A 16,294-nucleotide genomic window follows, 5' to 3' on the forward strand; every position below is an offset into this window, starting at 1 on the left:
AATAATCCATAAAGTTGCTCTGAAGCAAGTTAGCATTCGCTGACAGGTCTCTCGTTGCCATCTGAGGACACACCTTGCTTAACTGCACACCCACCTAAAATGCCTATTGATTGTATTGATGTATATTATATATTTTATAGGATATATCATGTAAAAGGTCTGTGCTCTGCACATGAATGCCATACATGAATATAATTATCAACTGAGTGTAATTTGAATTAATAGTGTAATTGTAATTAACTGTGTTGATGGATTCCGACTGCGGGTGGTGGGCCCACGTGGCGGAGAGGATGGTGTGTCCACGTAGCTTCTTCGGGCGGTGCCCGGCCGGGCTCCGTGGCTAGCCCGGCCACCAGGCGCTCGCTGACGAGCCCTGCCTCCGGGCCTAGCTCCGGAGGAGGGCCCCGGGCTTCCTCCGGGCCGGGTAACGCATCTTCTCTTCGTTTCTTTCATGGGGGGGTATCGTAACCCTGATGGGGGGGCATTCGGGTGCTACACCTTGCCCAAGGGTGACCCGGAACTATGTAAGGCAGGGGCGTTCAACTCCCTGAGGATTAATACAAGCCCACATACCCAATGAACTCGTGAACATGTCTTGTTCACGAGTGAGGGAAAGATGGAGAAGGAAATCAGCCGGAGAATCGGAGCAGCTGGGGCTGTATTGCAGTCTCTCTGTCGCACTGTTGTGACGCAACGAGAGCTGCGCCAGAAGGCAAAGCTCTCGGTCTACCGAGCTATCTCCATTCCTACTCTCACCTATGGTCATGAAGTGTGGGTCATGACCGAAAGAATAAGATCGCGGATACAAGCGGCCGAAATGAGTTTCCTCAGAAGGATGGCTGGTATCTCCCTTAGAGATAGGGTGAGAAGTTCAGTCACCCGAGAGAGACTCGGAGTAGAGCCGCTGCTCCTTCGCTTGGAAAGAAGCCATCTTCGGTGGTTCGGGCATCTCGCGCAGATACCTCACGGGCGTCTCCCTAGGGAGGTACTCGTTGCACGTCCCACTGGGAGGAGACCCCGCAGCAGGCCAAGGACCAGATGGGGGGAATACCTCTCCTCTCTGGCCTGGGAACGCTTCGGGATTCCCCAGGAGGAATTTGCTAATGTTGCTCTGGAGAGGGAAGTCTGGGGGTCTCTGTTGGAGCTGTTTTCCCGTGACCCGATTCCGGATAAGTGGTTGAAGATGGATGGATGGATGTGTTGATGGATCTGTGAGGTCTTTACAAGAAGATGACATAACAACGGCATTGCACCTTGCACTGCAAACATAGTTGACTTGTTTAGTACTTAAAAAGCAGGTGATGATAAAAGACTTTCCTGCTGTGAGATGCTACATTATGTTGTTGGTGTACAACCTCTTGTGCTGTCATCCATCCATCCATCCATTTTCTACCGCTTGTACATTTTGGGGTTGCTGGGGGGTCGCTAGAGCCTATCTCAGCTGCATTCGGGCGGAAGGCGGGGTACACCCTGGACAAGTCGCCACCTCATCGCAGGGCCAACACAGATAGACAGACAACATTGATTGATTAATTGATTGATTGAAACTTTTATTAGTAGATTGCACAGTACAGTACATATTCCGTACAGTTGACCACTAAACGGTAACACCCGAATAAGTTTTTCAACTTGTTTAAGTCGGGGTCCACGTAAATCAATTCATGGTACAAATATATACTATCATCATAATACAGTCATCACACAAGTTAATCATCAGAGTATATACATTGAATTATTTACATTATTTACAATCCGGGGGGTGGGATGAGGAGGGTATTGGTTGATAAAAGCATACTTCAGTCATCAACAATTGCATCATCAGAGAAATGGGCATTGAAACAGTGTAGGTCTGACTTATAGGATATGTACAGCGAGCAGAGAACATAGTGAGTTCAGAAAGCATAAGAACAAGTATATACATTAGAAATACATTTGATTATTTACATTTGGTTATTTACAATCCGGGGAGGTAGGCTGTGGAAGGGGGAGGGTGTTAGTCAAGGGTTGAAGTTGCCTGGAGGTGTTGTTTTAAGTTAAAGTTAAAGTTAAGTTAAAGTACCAATGATTGTCACACACACACTAGGTGTGGTGAAATTTGTCCTCTGCCTTTGACCCATCCCCTTGATCCCCCCCGGGAGGTGAGGGGAGCAGTGGGCAGCAGTGGGCAGCAGCGGTGCCGCGGCCGGGAATCATTTTTGGTGATTTAACCCCCAATTCCAACCCTTGATGCTGAGTGCCAAGCAGGGTCCCATTTTTTATAGTATTTGGTATGACTCGGCCGGGGTTTGAACCCACAACCTACCAATCTCAGGGCGGACACTCTCTCTTTTGTGCGGTTTTGAAGGAGGATAGAGATGCACTTACTTTTATACCTGTTCACACACTCACATTCACACAGTAGGGCCAATTTGGTGTTGCCAGTCAACCTATCCCCAGGTGCATGTCTTTGGAGGTGGTAGGAAGCCGTAGTACCTGGAGGGAACCCACGCAGTCACGAGGAGAACATGCAAACTCCACACAGAAAGATCCCGAGCCCGGGATTGAACTCAGGACTACTCAGGACCATCGTATTGTGAGGCAGATGCACTAACCCCTCTCTTCCACCGTGCTGCCCTCTTGTGCTGTCATAAAAAAAAAAAAATCACATCTTTTTTTGCATTAATTACATATAGTACCAATAAAAATACAGATGACTACTGGTATCGATAAGGAATATCTGTATCGCTAAGTAATATCGGTGTTGGTATCGCTACATCTGGTATTTTTATGTTGATATAACTTTTTGTTTGCAAACGAGCCTTTTAGAATTTTAAACTTTGGTGACATATTTTGACTTGGTTACGCCAGCGATTATTCCAGTTCTCCCAAAGAAGTTCCTTGTTTTTCTTTATTGTCTTGTGGGGCAGACTGGCTCCTATGCATGCATGCATGCTAAAATGCTCCCATTGTCATTTCCAATAAAAAATAGCATATAGTTCAAACTTATATCTGTCAGTCGAATCGATATGGAAGTGCTGAAAAATACAACACGGCTGACGGGGTGGAGGCACAGTTGGACACAGATTAATCACTTTTTTGAATTCTGATCAAACCTGATTAATCCCAGTAAATTACTTGCTTGCATAATTAAAAAAAAAAGGACCCCAATATATTATTTTTAGAATGTAATACACAACTAATTTTATATGTTTTACTTGAAAGCACGTCATTTATTTGCTCAAAACTTGGTGAACTAAAGTCCCGTTAGGGTGTAATTTGAAACAAAACTTACCAGTGAGCGAACATACAAAGTCTCCTCACTCATATTTGCGATGTCTTAAGGCAAAGGAGCATGTGCGGTCAAAATAAATGGTGTGATTAATCTGCGCATATACATGATTAATGCAATATTTTTTATGATTAATTGCATGCATTATAGTATTAACTTTGACAGCCTTCATACAAACTAATAACATAAATATTGTATCCTGCACTACAACGAGCTAATGCAACAACATTTTGTTCTTATCTTATCGTTATTATATATCGTATTTTTCGGACTTGAAGTCGCAGTTTTTTTCATAGTTTGACCGGGGGTGCGACTTATACTCAGGAGCGACTTATGTGTGAAATTATTAACACATTACCGTAAAATATCAAATAATATTATTTAGCTCATTCACGTAAGAGACGAGACGTATAAGATTTCATGGGATTTAGCTATTAGGAGTGACAGATTGTTTGGTAAACGTATAGCATGTTCTATATGTTATAGTTATTTGAATGACTCTTACCATAATATGTTACGTTAACATACCAGGCACGTTCTCAGTTGGTTATTTATGCCTCATATAACGTACACTTATTCAGCCTGTTGTTCACTATTCTTTATTTATTTTAAATTGCCTTTCAAATGTCTATTCTTGGTGTTGGGTTTTATCAAATAAATTTCCCCCAAAAATGCGACTTATACTCCAGTGCGACTTAAATATGTTTTTTTCCTTCTTTATTATGCATTTTCGGCTGGTGCGATTTATACTCCGGGGCGACTTATAGTCCGAAAAATACAGTATATATATATATTTTTGCCTTTTGGTTCGGGACCCTTTGGGACTGTGTGACAAGGGGTGGCACTTTCGTGACTTCTGCGGTGCTTTTTGTGGACTTCTGGATCTGCCTCCCGGGAGCCTTTTGGCCATGGAGACCAGCTGCTGGGTCTCTGCCACACCAGAGTCCGTTTGGAGAGATGTGGATGAAGAGACAGGGCTGCGGAGCTAGCGCTGAGCGCCGGGACGTACAAGCTTCACTGTGTCTTGGCTGAATGAGCAGGTATCGGACACCTCGGTCTCCTTAGACCAGTGGTTCCTAACCTGGGTTCGATCGAATCCTAGGGGTTCGGTGAGTCGGGCTCAGGGGTTCGGCGGAGGTCAAGACACACCCGACTCATCGTGTAAATAAAAACTTCTCCCTATCGGCGTATTACGGATTTGGCAACATAAGAAGTCTGATTTGCAGGTGTGTAATTTGTTGTGAGTTTATGCACTGTGTTGGTTTTGTTGTTTGAACAAGGTGATGTTCATGCACGGTTCATTTTGTGCACCATTAAAAAAAACATGGTAACACTTTAGTATGGGGAACATATTCACCATTAATTAGTTGCTTAGTAACATGCAAATGAGTAACATATTGGCTCTTAACTAGTCATTATTAAGTAGTTATTAATGCCTTATTTGGCATGGCCTTATTATAACCCTAACCCTCTAACACTGGCCCTAACCCTCTAACCCTAACCCTAACCAAATAACTCTAAATTAAGTCTTTGTTACTTAGAATATGTTCCCCTAGTGTCCAAAAAACTCTAAATTAAGTCTTTGTTACTTAGAATATGTTCCCCTAGTGTCCAAAAAACTCTAAATTAAGTCTTTGTTACTTAGAATATGTTCCCCTAGTATCCAAATAACTCTAAATTAAGTCTTTGTTACTTAGAATATGTTCCCCATACAAAAATATATAACTTTGTCTTGAATTTGAAAAAAAAATTAACCTTTTTATTTTTCACTTAAGAAGGGTTCGGTGAATGCGCATATGAAACTGCTGGGGTTCGGTACCTCCAACAAGGTTAAGAACCACTGCCTTAGACGCATCCTTGCTCATCCATGCGAACTGGACACTGGCCGAGTTAGTGGGCGGCTGAGAGTGGAGTCGGCTCTCTTGGTTGCTTTGTTGGGTCTGCACCTGTCTCTGGCCATGCTCCCCCCACACCAGCAGACGATGGCGTGGAACACCGCAGAGGCCACCACAGTGTATATGTTTATTTTACTTTTTATTCATAGCTGTATGTAGAAGTGGCTGGTTGCATCAGCTCTGCTCTTTTAATGTCTTTAATGTCCTTTGGTTTCTTTGATGTTTGATGCTTCCCTCTTACACGAGAGGGATGTGTGCTATGGCTATGAGTTGTTTTTTTCCCTTGGCCTCAGTCTGGACCCCCTCTCCAGGGGCCCAGGCTTAGACCAGGCTCACCTTTTTGTAAGGGGCGCCGGAAGTTGGCAGACCCGTCAGCGATCCTGTTCTGTCTCCCTGTAGTATTTGTCTGATCTTGAATGGGATTGTGCTGAAAATTTTAATTTCCCCTCGGGGATTAATCAAGTATTTCTGATCTGATCTGTACTGTAAAGTTCAAATTTGAATGACAATAAAATGAAGTCGAAGTCTAAGTCTCTCTAAAAACATCGCTAAACATTCCATCCTTATTAAAAAATAAATAGGGTTTAAACTCTTTATTAGAAAATAAATAGGGTCAAACAACGTTCCATATCCATACTGTTTAATGGGAAAATGAAACTTGTTGCTTCAGATGTATTTTTGTGTTTCCTTGAGTGGTAGTGAACTGTTGCATAAGAACCAAATGAAGACATATAGGAAATATTTTTGGAATATATGAAAACTATTTTTGGTCATATTCTTAAGTTGTTGTTTTTTTATTAAAGATAAATAGCTCTGACTAAATTTTGGAGATTATTTTGTAGCTTTATATTTCTGTGCATGCTCGACAGCATTCTTTTTATTTCTAAATATTTAAGAATGTCAACTTGTTTTGAATAATTGTTAGGGTGTTTGATAGTCTCAAAACAAGTACAATTTAAAATAACGCTTCACATTCTGATATCAGCATCAGCACAACATTGTTATACTGTACAAAGGTATGAAAATATTTTATTTTAAGTCATGATGACAAAGTTGAAGCACTTTATCTCATTTTTGACTGTTAATTATGTTGTATATTTGCAACTGAGTGCAAATCTATTGTAATACAATTTCAATTTTCTCCATAACAATACAAGTGTTTGAGTTGCTGAATAATTTTACAGCATAAAGCTGCTGTCCACCAGAAATAAACATGCAACCTAAGCAAGAAGACCCGTGTAAGCTGAGCACGCCAAGACATGTTTGACCTTATTCCTTAAAAGGAAGCAAGGAATGCTCTAATGTAGGCACAAAGCAGTGGTCCAATCAGAGAAGAGGAGGCTCCTACGTTTAGCAGAAAGGTCATAGCAGAGAATCAGGCTTGGGTAACACTACATTTCGCAATCTAGATGCTCCTATTTATTCTGTTTCAATTTTACTTAGAGTTACAATGTGGCATATTGTTCTGCAATCTGCTATAATAACTTTGTTGGTTTGAACATATAGAATGTATTAAACTTTGGCATGCATCTCAATTGCAGGAACCATAAAAATGTATGAATTTACAGAGTTAGCAATCGAATTGCAGGTTTACCATACAACCCCAGTTCTGAGGCTGCGTATACTGGACTTCCATGTCTTATCATAAAGTTGTACAGTCTCTACACTAAAAGAAGGCATGAGTAAAATCACAATAAAATGAATGTGACACACACTCATCCATCCAGTATGAGAAGTCACTCATTTTTATTTCCATATTTTTTTTCCTCCAAACTCATTAACTCACATGTAAAAGGGGAACAGTGTGCCTGATTTCAAGTTTCTTCAGACCATGGCTAGATTCATACAATGCTGATTGAAACATGTTATAAGGACGTCGGAGGATTTGCTATTTTAATGTTCAGAAGTGTGATGTGCTTTTAAGGGCGCAGAAGTGAATGGTGTTGAGCTGTTGGGAATCGATGGTAATGGTATCACAGTGGGAGAGTGTGACACCTTCCCGTTGGACTTTAGAACCTGTTGCTATGCGTCTCAAGTGACTCTCACATGTCTGATCTAATTTCCCTGCACTAAACACCTTCAGAATTACCATTCAATTTTTTAATATCTGCAATCTAATAATGGCTATTATTAGATGTCCATTAATTAGTTATTAACCAAACAAACATGTACAAAAATTACTCCCGTGAGTATATAATCCAACAGAAGCATATGATTCAGGTTATACATAATACGATGACATTTTGTGGGTTTGTTCCGCGGTTAATTGATACTCGAGATGGTGTTGCACAGCTGTTAATTTTGGCAACTCTATACTTGCTGAAGCACATTGCTGTAGACGTAGTTACATATGGTGTGTAACAAACTACCACAGTTATTGATATAGTTAAAGTTAAAGTACCCATGATTGTCACACACACACTAGGTGTGGCGAAATTATTCTCTGCATTTGACCCATCACCCTTGATCACCCCCTGGGAGGTGAGGGGAGCAGTGAGCAGCAGCGGTGGCCGCGCCCGGGAATCATTTTTGGTGATTTAACCCCCAATTACAACCCTTGATGCTGAGTGCCAAGCAGGGAGGTAATGGGTCCCATTTTGTATAGTCTTTGGTATGACTCGGCCGGGGTTTGAACTCACGACCTACCGATCTCAGGGCGGACACTCTAACCCAGGCCTGGGCAATTATTTTGACTCGGGGCCAAATTTAGCGGAAAAAAATGTGTCTGGGGGCCGGTATTATTTTCAGGAACACAAATACAAAACCTCACAATAATGTCTGATTGAATGCTAAAAAAGTTATGACAGACCGCTTTAAAAAAGGAATGGAATTTCAAATTTTTTTTACTGAATGAGACACCCAGAATGTACATGAAAATAAAGAATGTGGGATTTACAGTATTAACTATGAAGGATTAAACACTGAATATTGACAACATTTAAATATCACCCCCCCTTTCCTTCCACGTATACAAACACAGCAAAATATGATAGCCAAGGGTAAAAAAAAAAAAAAACACCTACTATCCGATATATCTGATACATCTCCAAGCTTTAGAACTTTGTTGTAAAAATCTCCTTCCACGTCTGTCCCTGACACCCGCATTTCAGACTCTGGAAACGCTCCCCACCCACACTGCTTGGTGCCTCGTCTGAGCTGCTGTGACTTACATTACTATAGTAACTAATTAGATGACCATAGTAGGGATGTCCCGATCCGATATTTGGATCGGATCGGCCGCCGATATTTGCCAAAAAATGCGTATCGGCAAGGCCTGGGAAAATGCCGATCCAGATCCAGTTTAAAAAAAACTGCGGTCCGTGTTTTCCAACGCACCGATTTAAATAATACATTCCACTTTTCTGCTGCTCCCTAATTCCGTTCCGCATTTTCCAGCACACCTTCAACACATCCACAGGTCTGTGGATTCTCACGCAGTTGCTTTTAGCTGCTGGCATTGCACTACAGGCTCTTCCCACTCCTTCTTCTGTCTCCTTCTCACAGACAACAAGCGAAACTTCTTACACACGTCACATACTGTCACGTCATACGTCACATACGTATACGCCCTCTCCCAGCAGAGAGGTAGCAGCATGGCTAACGTTAGCTGTGATGCTAGCGCAGCCGCTAAGGTGCGCGCCTGCTCAAACGTCCTCTGCGCACGGCAAATCTATGCCACGCACAAAATCAAATAAAAAAATAAGCGCATAACAATTTTCGACACGACACGGACACGACAGAGAAAACAGTTTTCGTCATCATTGTTCAAATATTGTAACGTCTGTCGAGACGCTTATCCCCGTTCGGTGCCACACGTCCACACCATCAAAATGCCGAGGCAAACATTTCCAGATCAACACCGTATGAAAAAATTAGTGATTTTTTTTAGTTGTGATTTTCTTCTCTGCATGAAAGTTTAAAAGTAGCATATATTAATGCAGTATGAAGAAGAATGTTTTAATGTAGACATGCAAGCCTTGAAAGAACATTTTGAAAATCAAGACTACATTTCCTGCAAATGGGTGCATTTCTACCCTATATTTTAACTTTAGATTTATTCTCATATCAAACTCTTTTGGCTGTCTTTTTGAGACTTACATCCGGCGCCCCCCTCCACACCCTGGATTATAAATAATGTAAATAATTCAATGTGATTATCTTGTGTGATGACTGTATTATGATGATAGTATATATCTGATAGTATATATCTGTATCATGAATCAATTTAAGTGGACCCCGACTTAAACAAGTTGAAAAACGTATTCGGGTGTTACCATTTAGTGGTCAATTGTACAGAATATGTACTTCACTGTGCAACCTACTAATAAAAGTCTCAATCAATCAATCAAAACACATAGAATCATCATACTGCTGTGATTATATGCATCAAGTGTTCATTCAAGGCTAAGGCAAAATATCGAGATATATATCGTGTATCGCAATATGGCCTTAAAATATCTCAATATTAAAAAAAGGCCATATCGCCCAGCCCTAGTTCAATGATGCCATTTCTGTTTGTCATGTATAATTTTGTCTATTTTGTGTTTATCCTTGAATAAACAGGTCAGTTTCTTGTTACCAACCATTGTGTATTATTCAAACTCCCCTAATTCAGCTGGCTAGTTGTTATCAAGAGTACTAAAACTCTTTTCAACATGATTCTGACAACTAAGTAGGCTAAATAACTTTAAACTTTAATACATGCTCGGATAGGCCAGTATCGGTCAGTATCGGTATCGGTCAGTATCAGTATCGGATCGGAAGTGCAAAAACAATATCGGTATCGGATCGGAAGTGCAAAAACCTGGATTGGGACATCCCTAGACCATAGTAACTAATTAGATGACCATAGTAACTAGTATATCATGCAGATTTCAAGCATTGAAAGACTTAGTGTAGTTGAAGACTTAAGGTCATTTGAAAACATGACTGCACATCATAATGGCAGCTACACTTTCCAGCTTAAAGATCTAAAAAAAATTATTTGAGAATGTCCGGCAGGCCAGATTGAAAAGCTTAACGGGCCGCATGTGGCCCCCGGGCCTTAATTTGCCCAGGTCTGCTCTAACCGCTAGGCCACTGAGCAGATGTTGTGAAACACTGTAGCTATTTTACTGTTTTTTTTGTCAAAATAATAGAATGGAAAATGACACTGCATAATACTGCATACATCAGCAGCTAAATTAGGAGTCTTTGTTTGTTTACTTACTACTAAAAGACAAGTTGTCTTGTATGTTCACTATTTTATTTAAAGACAAGCTTGCAATAAGAAACATATGTTCAAGGTACCGTAAATTTTTTTGTTAAAATAAAGCCAATAGTGCAATTTTTCTGGTCCCCTTTATTTAGAAAAGTGCCGAAAAGTATCGAAATACATTTTGGTACCGATGTCGGTACCAAAATATTGGTATTGGGACAACACTAGTCTAAACATTAGACATATAGTTCTTTGATTGTGGTGTGCAGGTGAGATAAGGCATTATAGTCGCTCAATAAAAGATTTTTTAAATAATCTTCTTGAAGATGTCCAAAAACCCTGCTGTCTCATTGGGGCGGAACTAAAATTAAAACAATCAGAAAGTTGTTCTGTCACAGTTTAAAGCGGTGAAGCGAACTAGAACGTCTAACTTGCTAGCATTGTAGATAACACTGCTAGCCCCACTAGCGTTGCCAACCGCCTCTTTGAAAAACGGAATCGTTCCAAAGGCAGAAACAAAAGTAAGTGTCCTTCATTGAGCCTAATAAATACACACTTTGTGCCTTAGTATTGTACAAAAAAATCATAAATAGTTTGTAAAATGTCAATGGAATTAAGAAATAACAGGGCTGACAGTTTCTTTGTAGGACATTTTACAGCAAACTAATTCCAAGCCCTATCCTGCTGTCACTAATGAGAGAATACAAGTCACAAAGTGTTCACCAAATCTTTTATAAATCCCCGGAGGTGTAAAGGTGCATGCTTCTGTTTTTAATGGCAGAGGCCATGGGTTTGATACCTAGCCACGTTTGTCCATCAATACATTATGCGAGGGCATCGCCATGGCGGGAAAAAAGTTATTCATTTAATTTAGTTTAGTTTTTTGGGACCAAGGTAAATTATTGAATACATTTGGTCCATGTATTCATTTATTTGTGTGCAGCCACTATTCTCTCTAATGACAAACTGAATCGTGTGTTTACTCTGCTGTTGTTGTCTTGTGATGCAGCTGTCAACATAATGATGTCATGATGCATCATGACACCCGTGAACCCCAAAACCCCTGTCCAGGAATCACCCAAAAAAGGTGTTTGTTTGGATCAAATTAATTAATTGCATTGATGGAATAAGCATTCATCTGAAAAAAATATCTATTTTCAAATTTTTTTAGGGCTAGTCTGGCACCATATAGGATTAGTCTATTTTGGCAAAAAAAAAAAAACACGTCCGGAGTTATCTGTTTTTGTTGCAATATTTGTACAAAACTATCAAAATTGCATTTTTGTAATAAAAGTCTCAATTTGAAAAATACACAATCCCGATTGTAGCTGAGATAGGCTCCAGCGCCCCCCGCGACCTGGAAGGGAATAAGCGGTAGAAAATGGATGGATGGATTTTAGTTGTTAGAAACCATTCAATTGCAACCCACATCAGCAGGATGGCTGTTTCAAGCTCTACAGAAAACACCGATTTACTCACAACAGGGAATATTTAGTTCACTGTTTTCGTGTCTGGACTCTTCATATAGACCAGTGGTCCCCAACCTTTTTGTAACTGCGGACCGGTCAACGCTTGAAAATTTGTCCCACGGATTGTAAAAAAATACAATCATGTGTGCTTACGGACTGTATCCCTGCAGACTGTATTGATCTATATTGATATATAATGTAGGAACCATCCATCCATCCATTTTCTACCGCTTATACCCTTCGGGGTCGCGGGAGGCGCTGGAGCCTATCTCAGCTACAATCGGGCGGAACCAGAAATATTAATAACAGAAAGAAACAACCCTTTTGTGCGAATGAGTGAATGAGGGAGGTTTTTTGGGTTGGTGCACTAATTTTAAGTGTATCTTGTGTTTTTTATGTTGATTTAATAATTTTTTTAAATTTTTTTTATTTATTTATTTTTTTCTTATTTCTCGTGCGGCCCGGTACCAATCGATCCATGGACCGGTGGTTGGGGACCACTGATATAGACAACCAGGTTTTAAATATCAAGGTATTTTAAGGGAGGGGTGGTAGTAGAAATTGTTTTAATGTGTGTAAAACATAAATACATTTGTTGGACACACAGTTGTCATGCGACAGCTGGCTTATTTAACCTCAGATTGGGCCAGGACTGACAGCCACTGTTACATTGTGTCCTTTTCATACATAGCTGCGATGAGGTGGCGACGTGTCCGGGGTGTACCCTGGGATAGGCTCGTATACCGGCTGAAGTTTATTTATTTTTATTTATTTTATTTTTTTTATTAAATCAACATAAAAAACACAAGATACACTTACAACCAGTGCACCAACCCAAAAAACCTCTCTCCCCCATCCACACTCATTCACACAAAAGGGGCTATCTCTTTCAGTTATTAAACTTCTGGTTCCTACAATATAGAACAATGCAGTCTGCAAGGGATACAGTCCTTGAAGCACACATGTGTGCTGCTGGTCCACTAACATTTTCATTAATGACTATTTTTTATGTAATTGTTTTTATATTGTTTTACTTTCTTTTTTATTCAAGAAACAGTTTATTATTTATATATCTTATTTAATTTTATTTTATTTTTAAAAAGGACCTTATCTTCACCAGACCAGGTTGTCAATGAAATCAGATTGTTCAAAAGGGTTCTTAAAACCAGGTCCAGTTCAGATTATGTCCAGGTCGGGCTCAGCAACACACACCTTCACCTATGTACACTGAAAACCAGGGAACACAACAGATTGCATGCAATCCACAAACAAAATTACATTTTCAAAATAAGCACCCATGTACAGTCCAGATCACGTCCAAGTCGGACTTAGCAACACACACCTTCATTTATGTACACTTAAATTAGGGAACACAACAACAGAGTGCATATCATATATAAACAAAATTACATTTTCAAAATAAGCCTTTGAGGACTTCCCATCTTTTTTTTATGTTTTTTGGCATCATTATCCTTTTCAACGATATAACTTTTAGGCTGAAGTTTAGTTTCAGCAAATTTGCTGGACCTTTGTAGGATTTAATCAAAGACGTATGGGTTCTGGGTAGGGTTGTACGGTATACCGGCATTAGTATAGTACCACGATACTAATGAATCATATCCGGTACTATACCGCCTCTAAAAAGTACCGATCCCCCACCCGTCGTCGTCACGTCGTGTCATGCAGAGGAGCATGTTCGCCAGCGTACAATCACGGAGTACTTACAAGCAGACACAGTGTGTAGACAGAAAAGGGAGAACGGACACATTTTGGCTTAACAACTAAAGATAAAGGTGAAGTTATGACACTGAAACACCCTCAGGAAAAGGTGCTTTAAGACATGGCGAGCTAGCTAGCGGATAATGTCTGTCCGCAGTATTTGAAATACTTCAAAATCACTGGTCCTTGTCTCCATGGAGACAAATCAAGTACATGTATTTGAAGTATCAACCCTGTAGGACGAGTGACACCGGAGTCATGATAATGCATGTGTTCAAAATTGTCTATAGTTGAAAAAGTCAAGACAACACTTTATTATGTCTGATCATTAACCATTATGGCAATTATCTTAATTTTGACCACACTAAACACATGTGCATGAAGTGCATACTTAGTCAACAACCGTACCTGTCACACTAAGGGTGGCCGTATGAACAACACCAACACTGTCATAAACATGTGCCATATAGTGAAACCACACTAAACAACAATGACAAACACATTTTGGGAGAATATAAACAACATAAACACTACAGAACAAATTCCCAGAATTCCCTGCAGCACCAACTCTTCCGGGATGCTACAATATAAACAAACGCCATTGGTGGATCTACACCTAACATCCACTGTAATGATACCAAGTTCAGGAGTGTATCTAGTCGATACTACTATGATTACATCGATATTTTTTAGCACCACAAAATCTTATTTCATTTTTTATTTTTTTATTATGTTTATAAACTCAGTAAATATGTCCCTAGACACATGGGGACTTTGAATATGACCAATGTATGATCCTGTAACTACTTGGTACCGGATTGATACCCAAATTTGTGGTATCATCCAAAACTAATTTAAAGTATCTAACAACAGAAGAATAAGTGATTATTACATTTTAACAGAAGTGTAGATAGAACATGTTAAAAGAGAAAGTAAGCAGATATTAACAGTAAATGAACAAGTAGATTAATAATTCATTTTCTACCACTTGTCTTTAATAATTTTGACAAAATAATAGAATGATAAAGGACACAATATGTTACTGCATATGTCAGCAGCTAAATTAGGAGCATTTGTTTGTTTACTTACTATTAAAAGACAAGTTGTCTTGTATGTTCACTATTTTATTTAAGGAAAAACTTGCAATAAGAAACATATGTTTGATGTACCCTAAGAGTTTTTGTTAAGAAAAAGCCAATAATGCAATTTTTTGTGGTCCCCTTTATTTACAAAAGTACCGAAATACATTTTGGCACCGGTACCGGTACTAAAATATTGGTATCGGGACAACACTAGTTCTGGGTCATTTGAGCCATTGCTTCATGACAATGCCTATACGTAATTAGAAATCAGGGAGAAATAGTCAGGCCAGTCAAAGGATCTTAGGTCGCAACCTGGTACAATATAGCAGTCTGAGACTAACCCCTGAAGCACTAACCAGTAAAATACATGTTCATGACAGATCACTCAAGGTCGTTGACAGATTACAGGTTACTGTACCTTCAAAGTGCCCCGACAAATGGAAATTGGGCAAAGGGATGTTACAACATCTATGCATGAAAATATAACAAAGGAACTTTGGCTGTCAGTCCTGGCCCACTCTGAAGTTGAATAGACCAGCTGTCGCATGACAACAAAAAGACTGCGGCTCCCACAAATGTATTTATGTTTTACACACATACAAAAACTTGAACATTAAAGCACTTCCAAGGATCACGCTTCGCTTACCTCAAACCTGTCTGCGTACGATCTTTCACCACGGAGACCATTTGGAGCATATGATGGAAAGAACATGACTTTTATGCAAAGTGACCAAGAAAACTGCAACTTTGGGGAATGATCATACACAGACTGAAGTTCAAGGTCAGCAAATTTCTTTGGACCTTTATAGGATACAATAAATGTTTATGGTTTTTGTTTTTGGGTCACCCTGTATATAAATATTCAACAATAACCAGCAGAGGGCAAAATTAATTCAGGCCCGACTACTTTGTTGCCGAAACAGGTTGCTGCATAAATCCAATAAGCAAGTAAACATGAATAAAAAATATAAAATTCAGTGTGCAACCATTCAATAAATAGTCTGTTGTGAAAACTGCATCACCGTAAATATTTACAACATTAATTGATGGAATGTGAGTTAGTTTCCGCTGGCTGCCAGAGTTGGCATGCCAATAGTTAGCCTCTGCATAACCAAAAGTTTGCTACATTGGAGCAGGAATTTGCAGCTGTTGGAGGGTCACTTCATTGCTTTCACTTAGGTTCAGAGTTTAGAAGTCATGGGCCAAGGTTGGAGTGCCTTTAAACATGAATACTTAAATAAGATAATCTGTGTGGGGAAATAAATGGATGGATTCTATTTTGTCAGTGTCCTGCTCAGTATCATATCTTTCCACACTGTCCCATCCAATAATAGTTGTCTCCTTAGCATCCCACTTGTTAGTGATACTGACTAATGGCCATTGATAGGACAGTGTTTGTATGAGTGACAGTTTGGGGGAACACTGTCACAGGATATGGTCTTATTTTTTTCTGGCATTCTCTTGTGGCCACTTAGTGATGCAAACTGTACGTCATACTTAGTGCTTTTCTGTGTGCAGCATTTTGTACAAACACATTGTAATCATATTCTGACTGCAGTGGTATCAATTCCGTAATCGTTTGTCGTACATGTCTATGCATTGTGAGTATTACCCTGCTGAAAATATGCGGTGTATTTATTCTTCTCCCTCGACTTGTAAAGTAG

This window comes from Nerophis lumbriciformis, linkage group LG10 (assembly GCF_033978685.3).
Source record: "Nerophis lumbriciformis linkage group LG10, RoL_Nlum_v2.1, whole genome shotgun sequence".
In the NCBI taxonomy this organism is placed as follows: Eukaryota; Metazoa; Chordata; class Actinopteri; order Syngnathiformes; family Syngnathidae; genus Nerophis; species Nerophis lumbriciformis.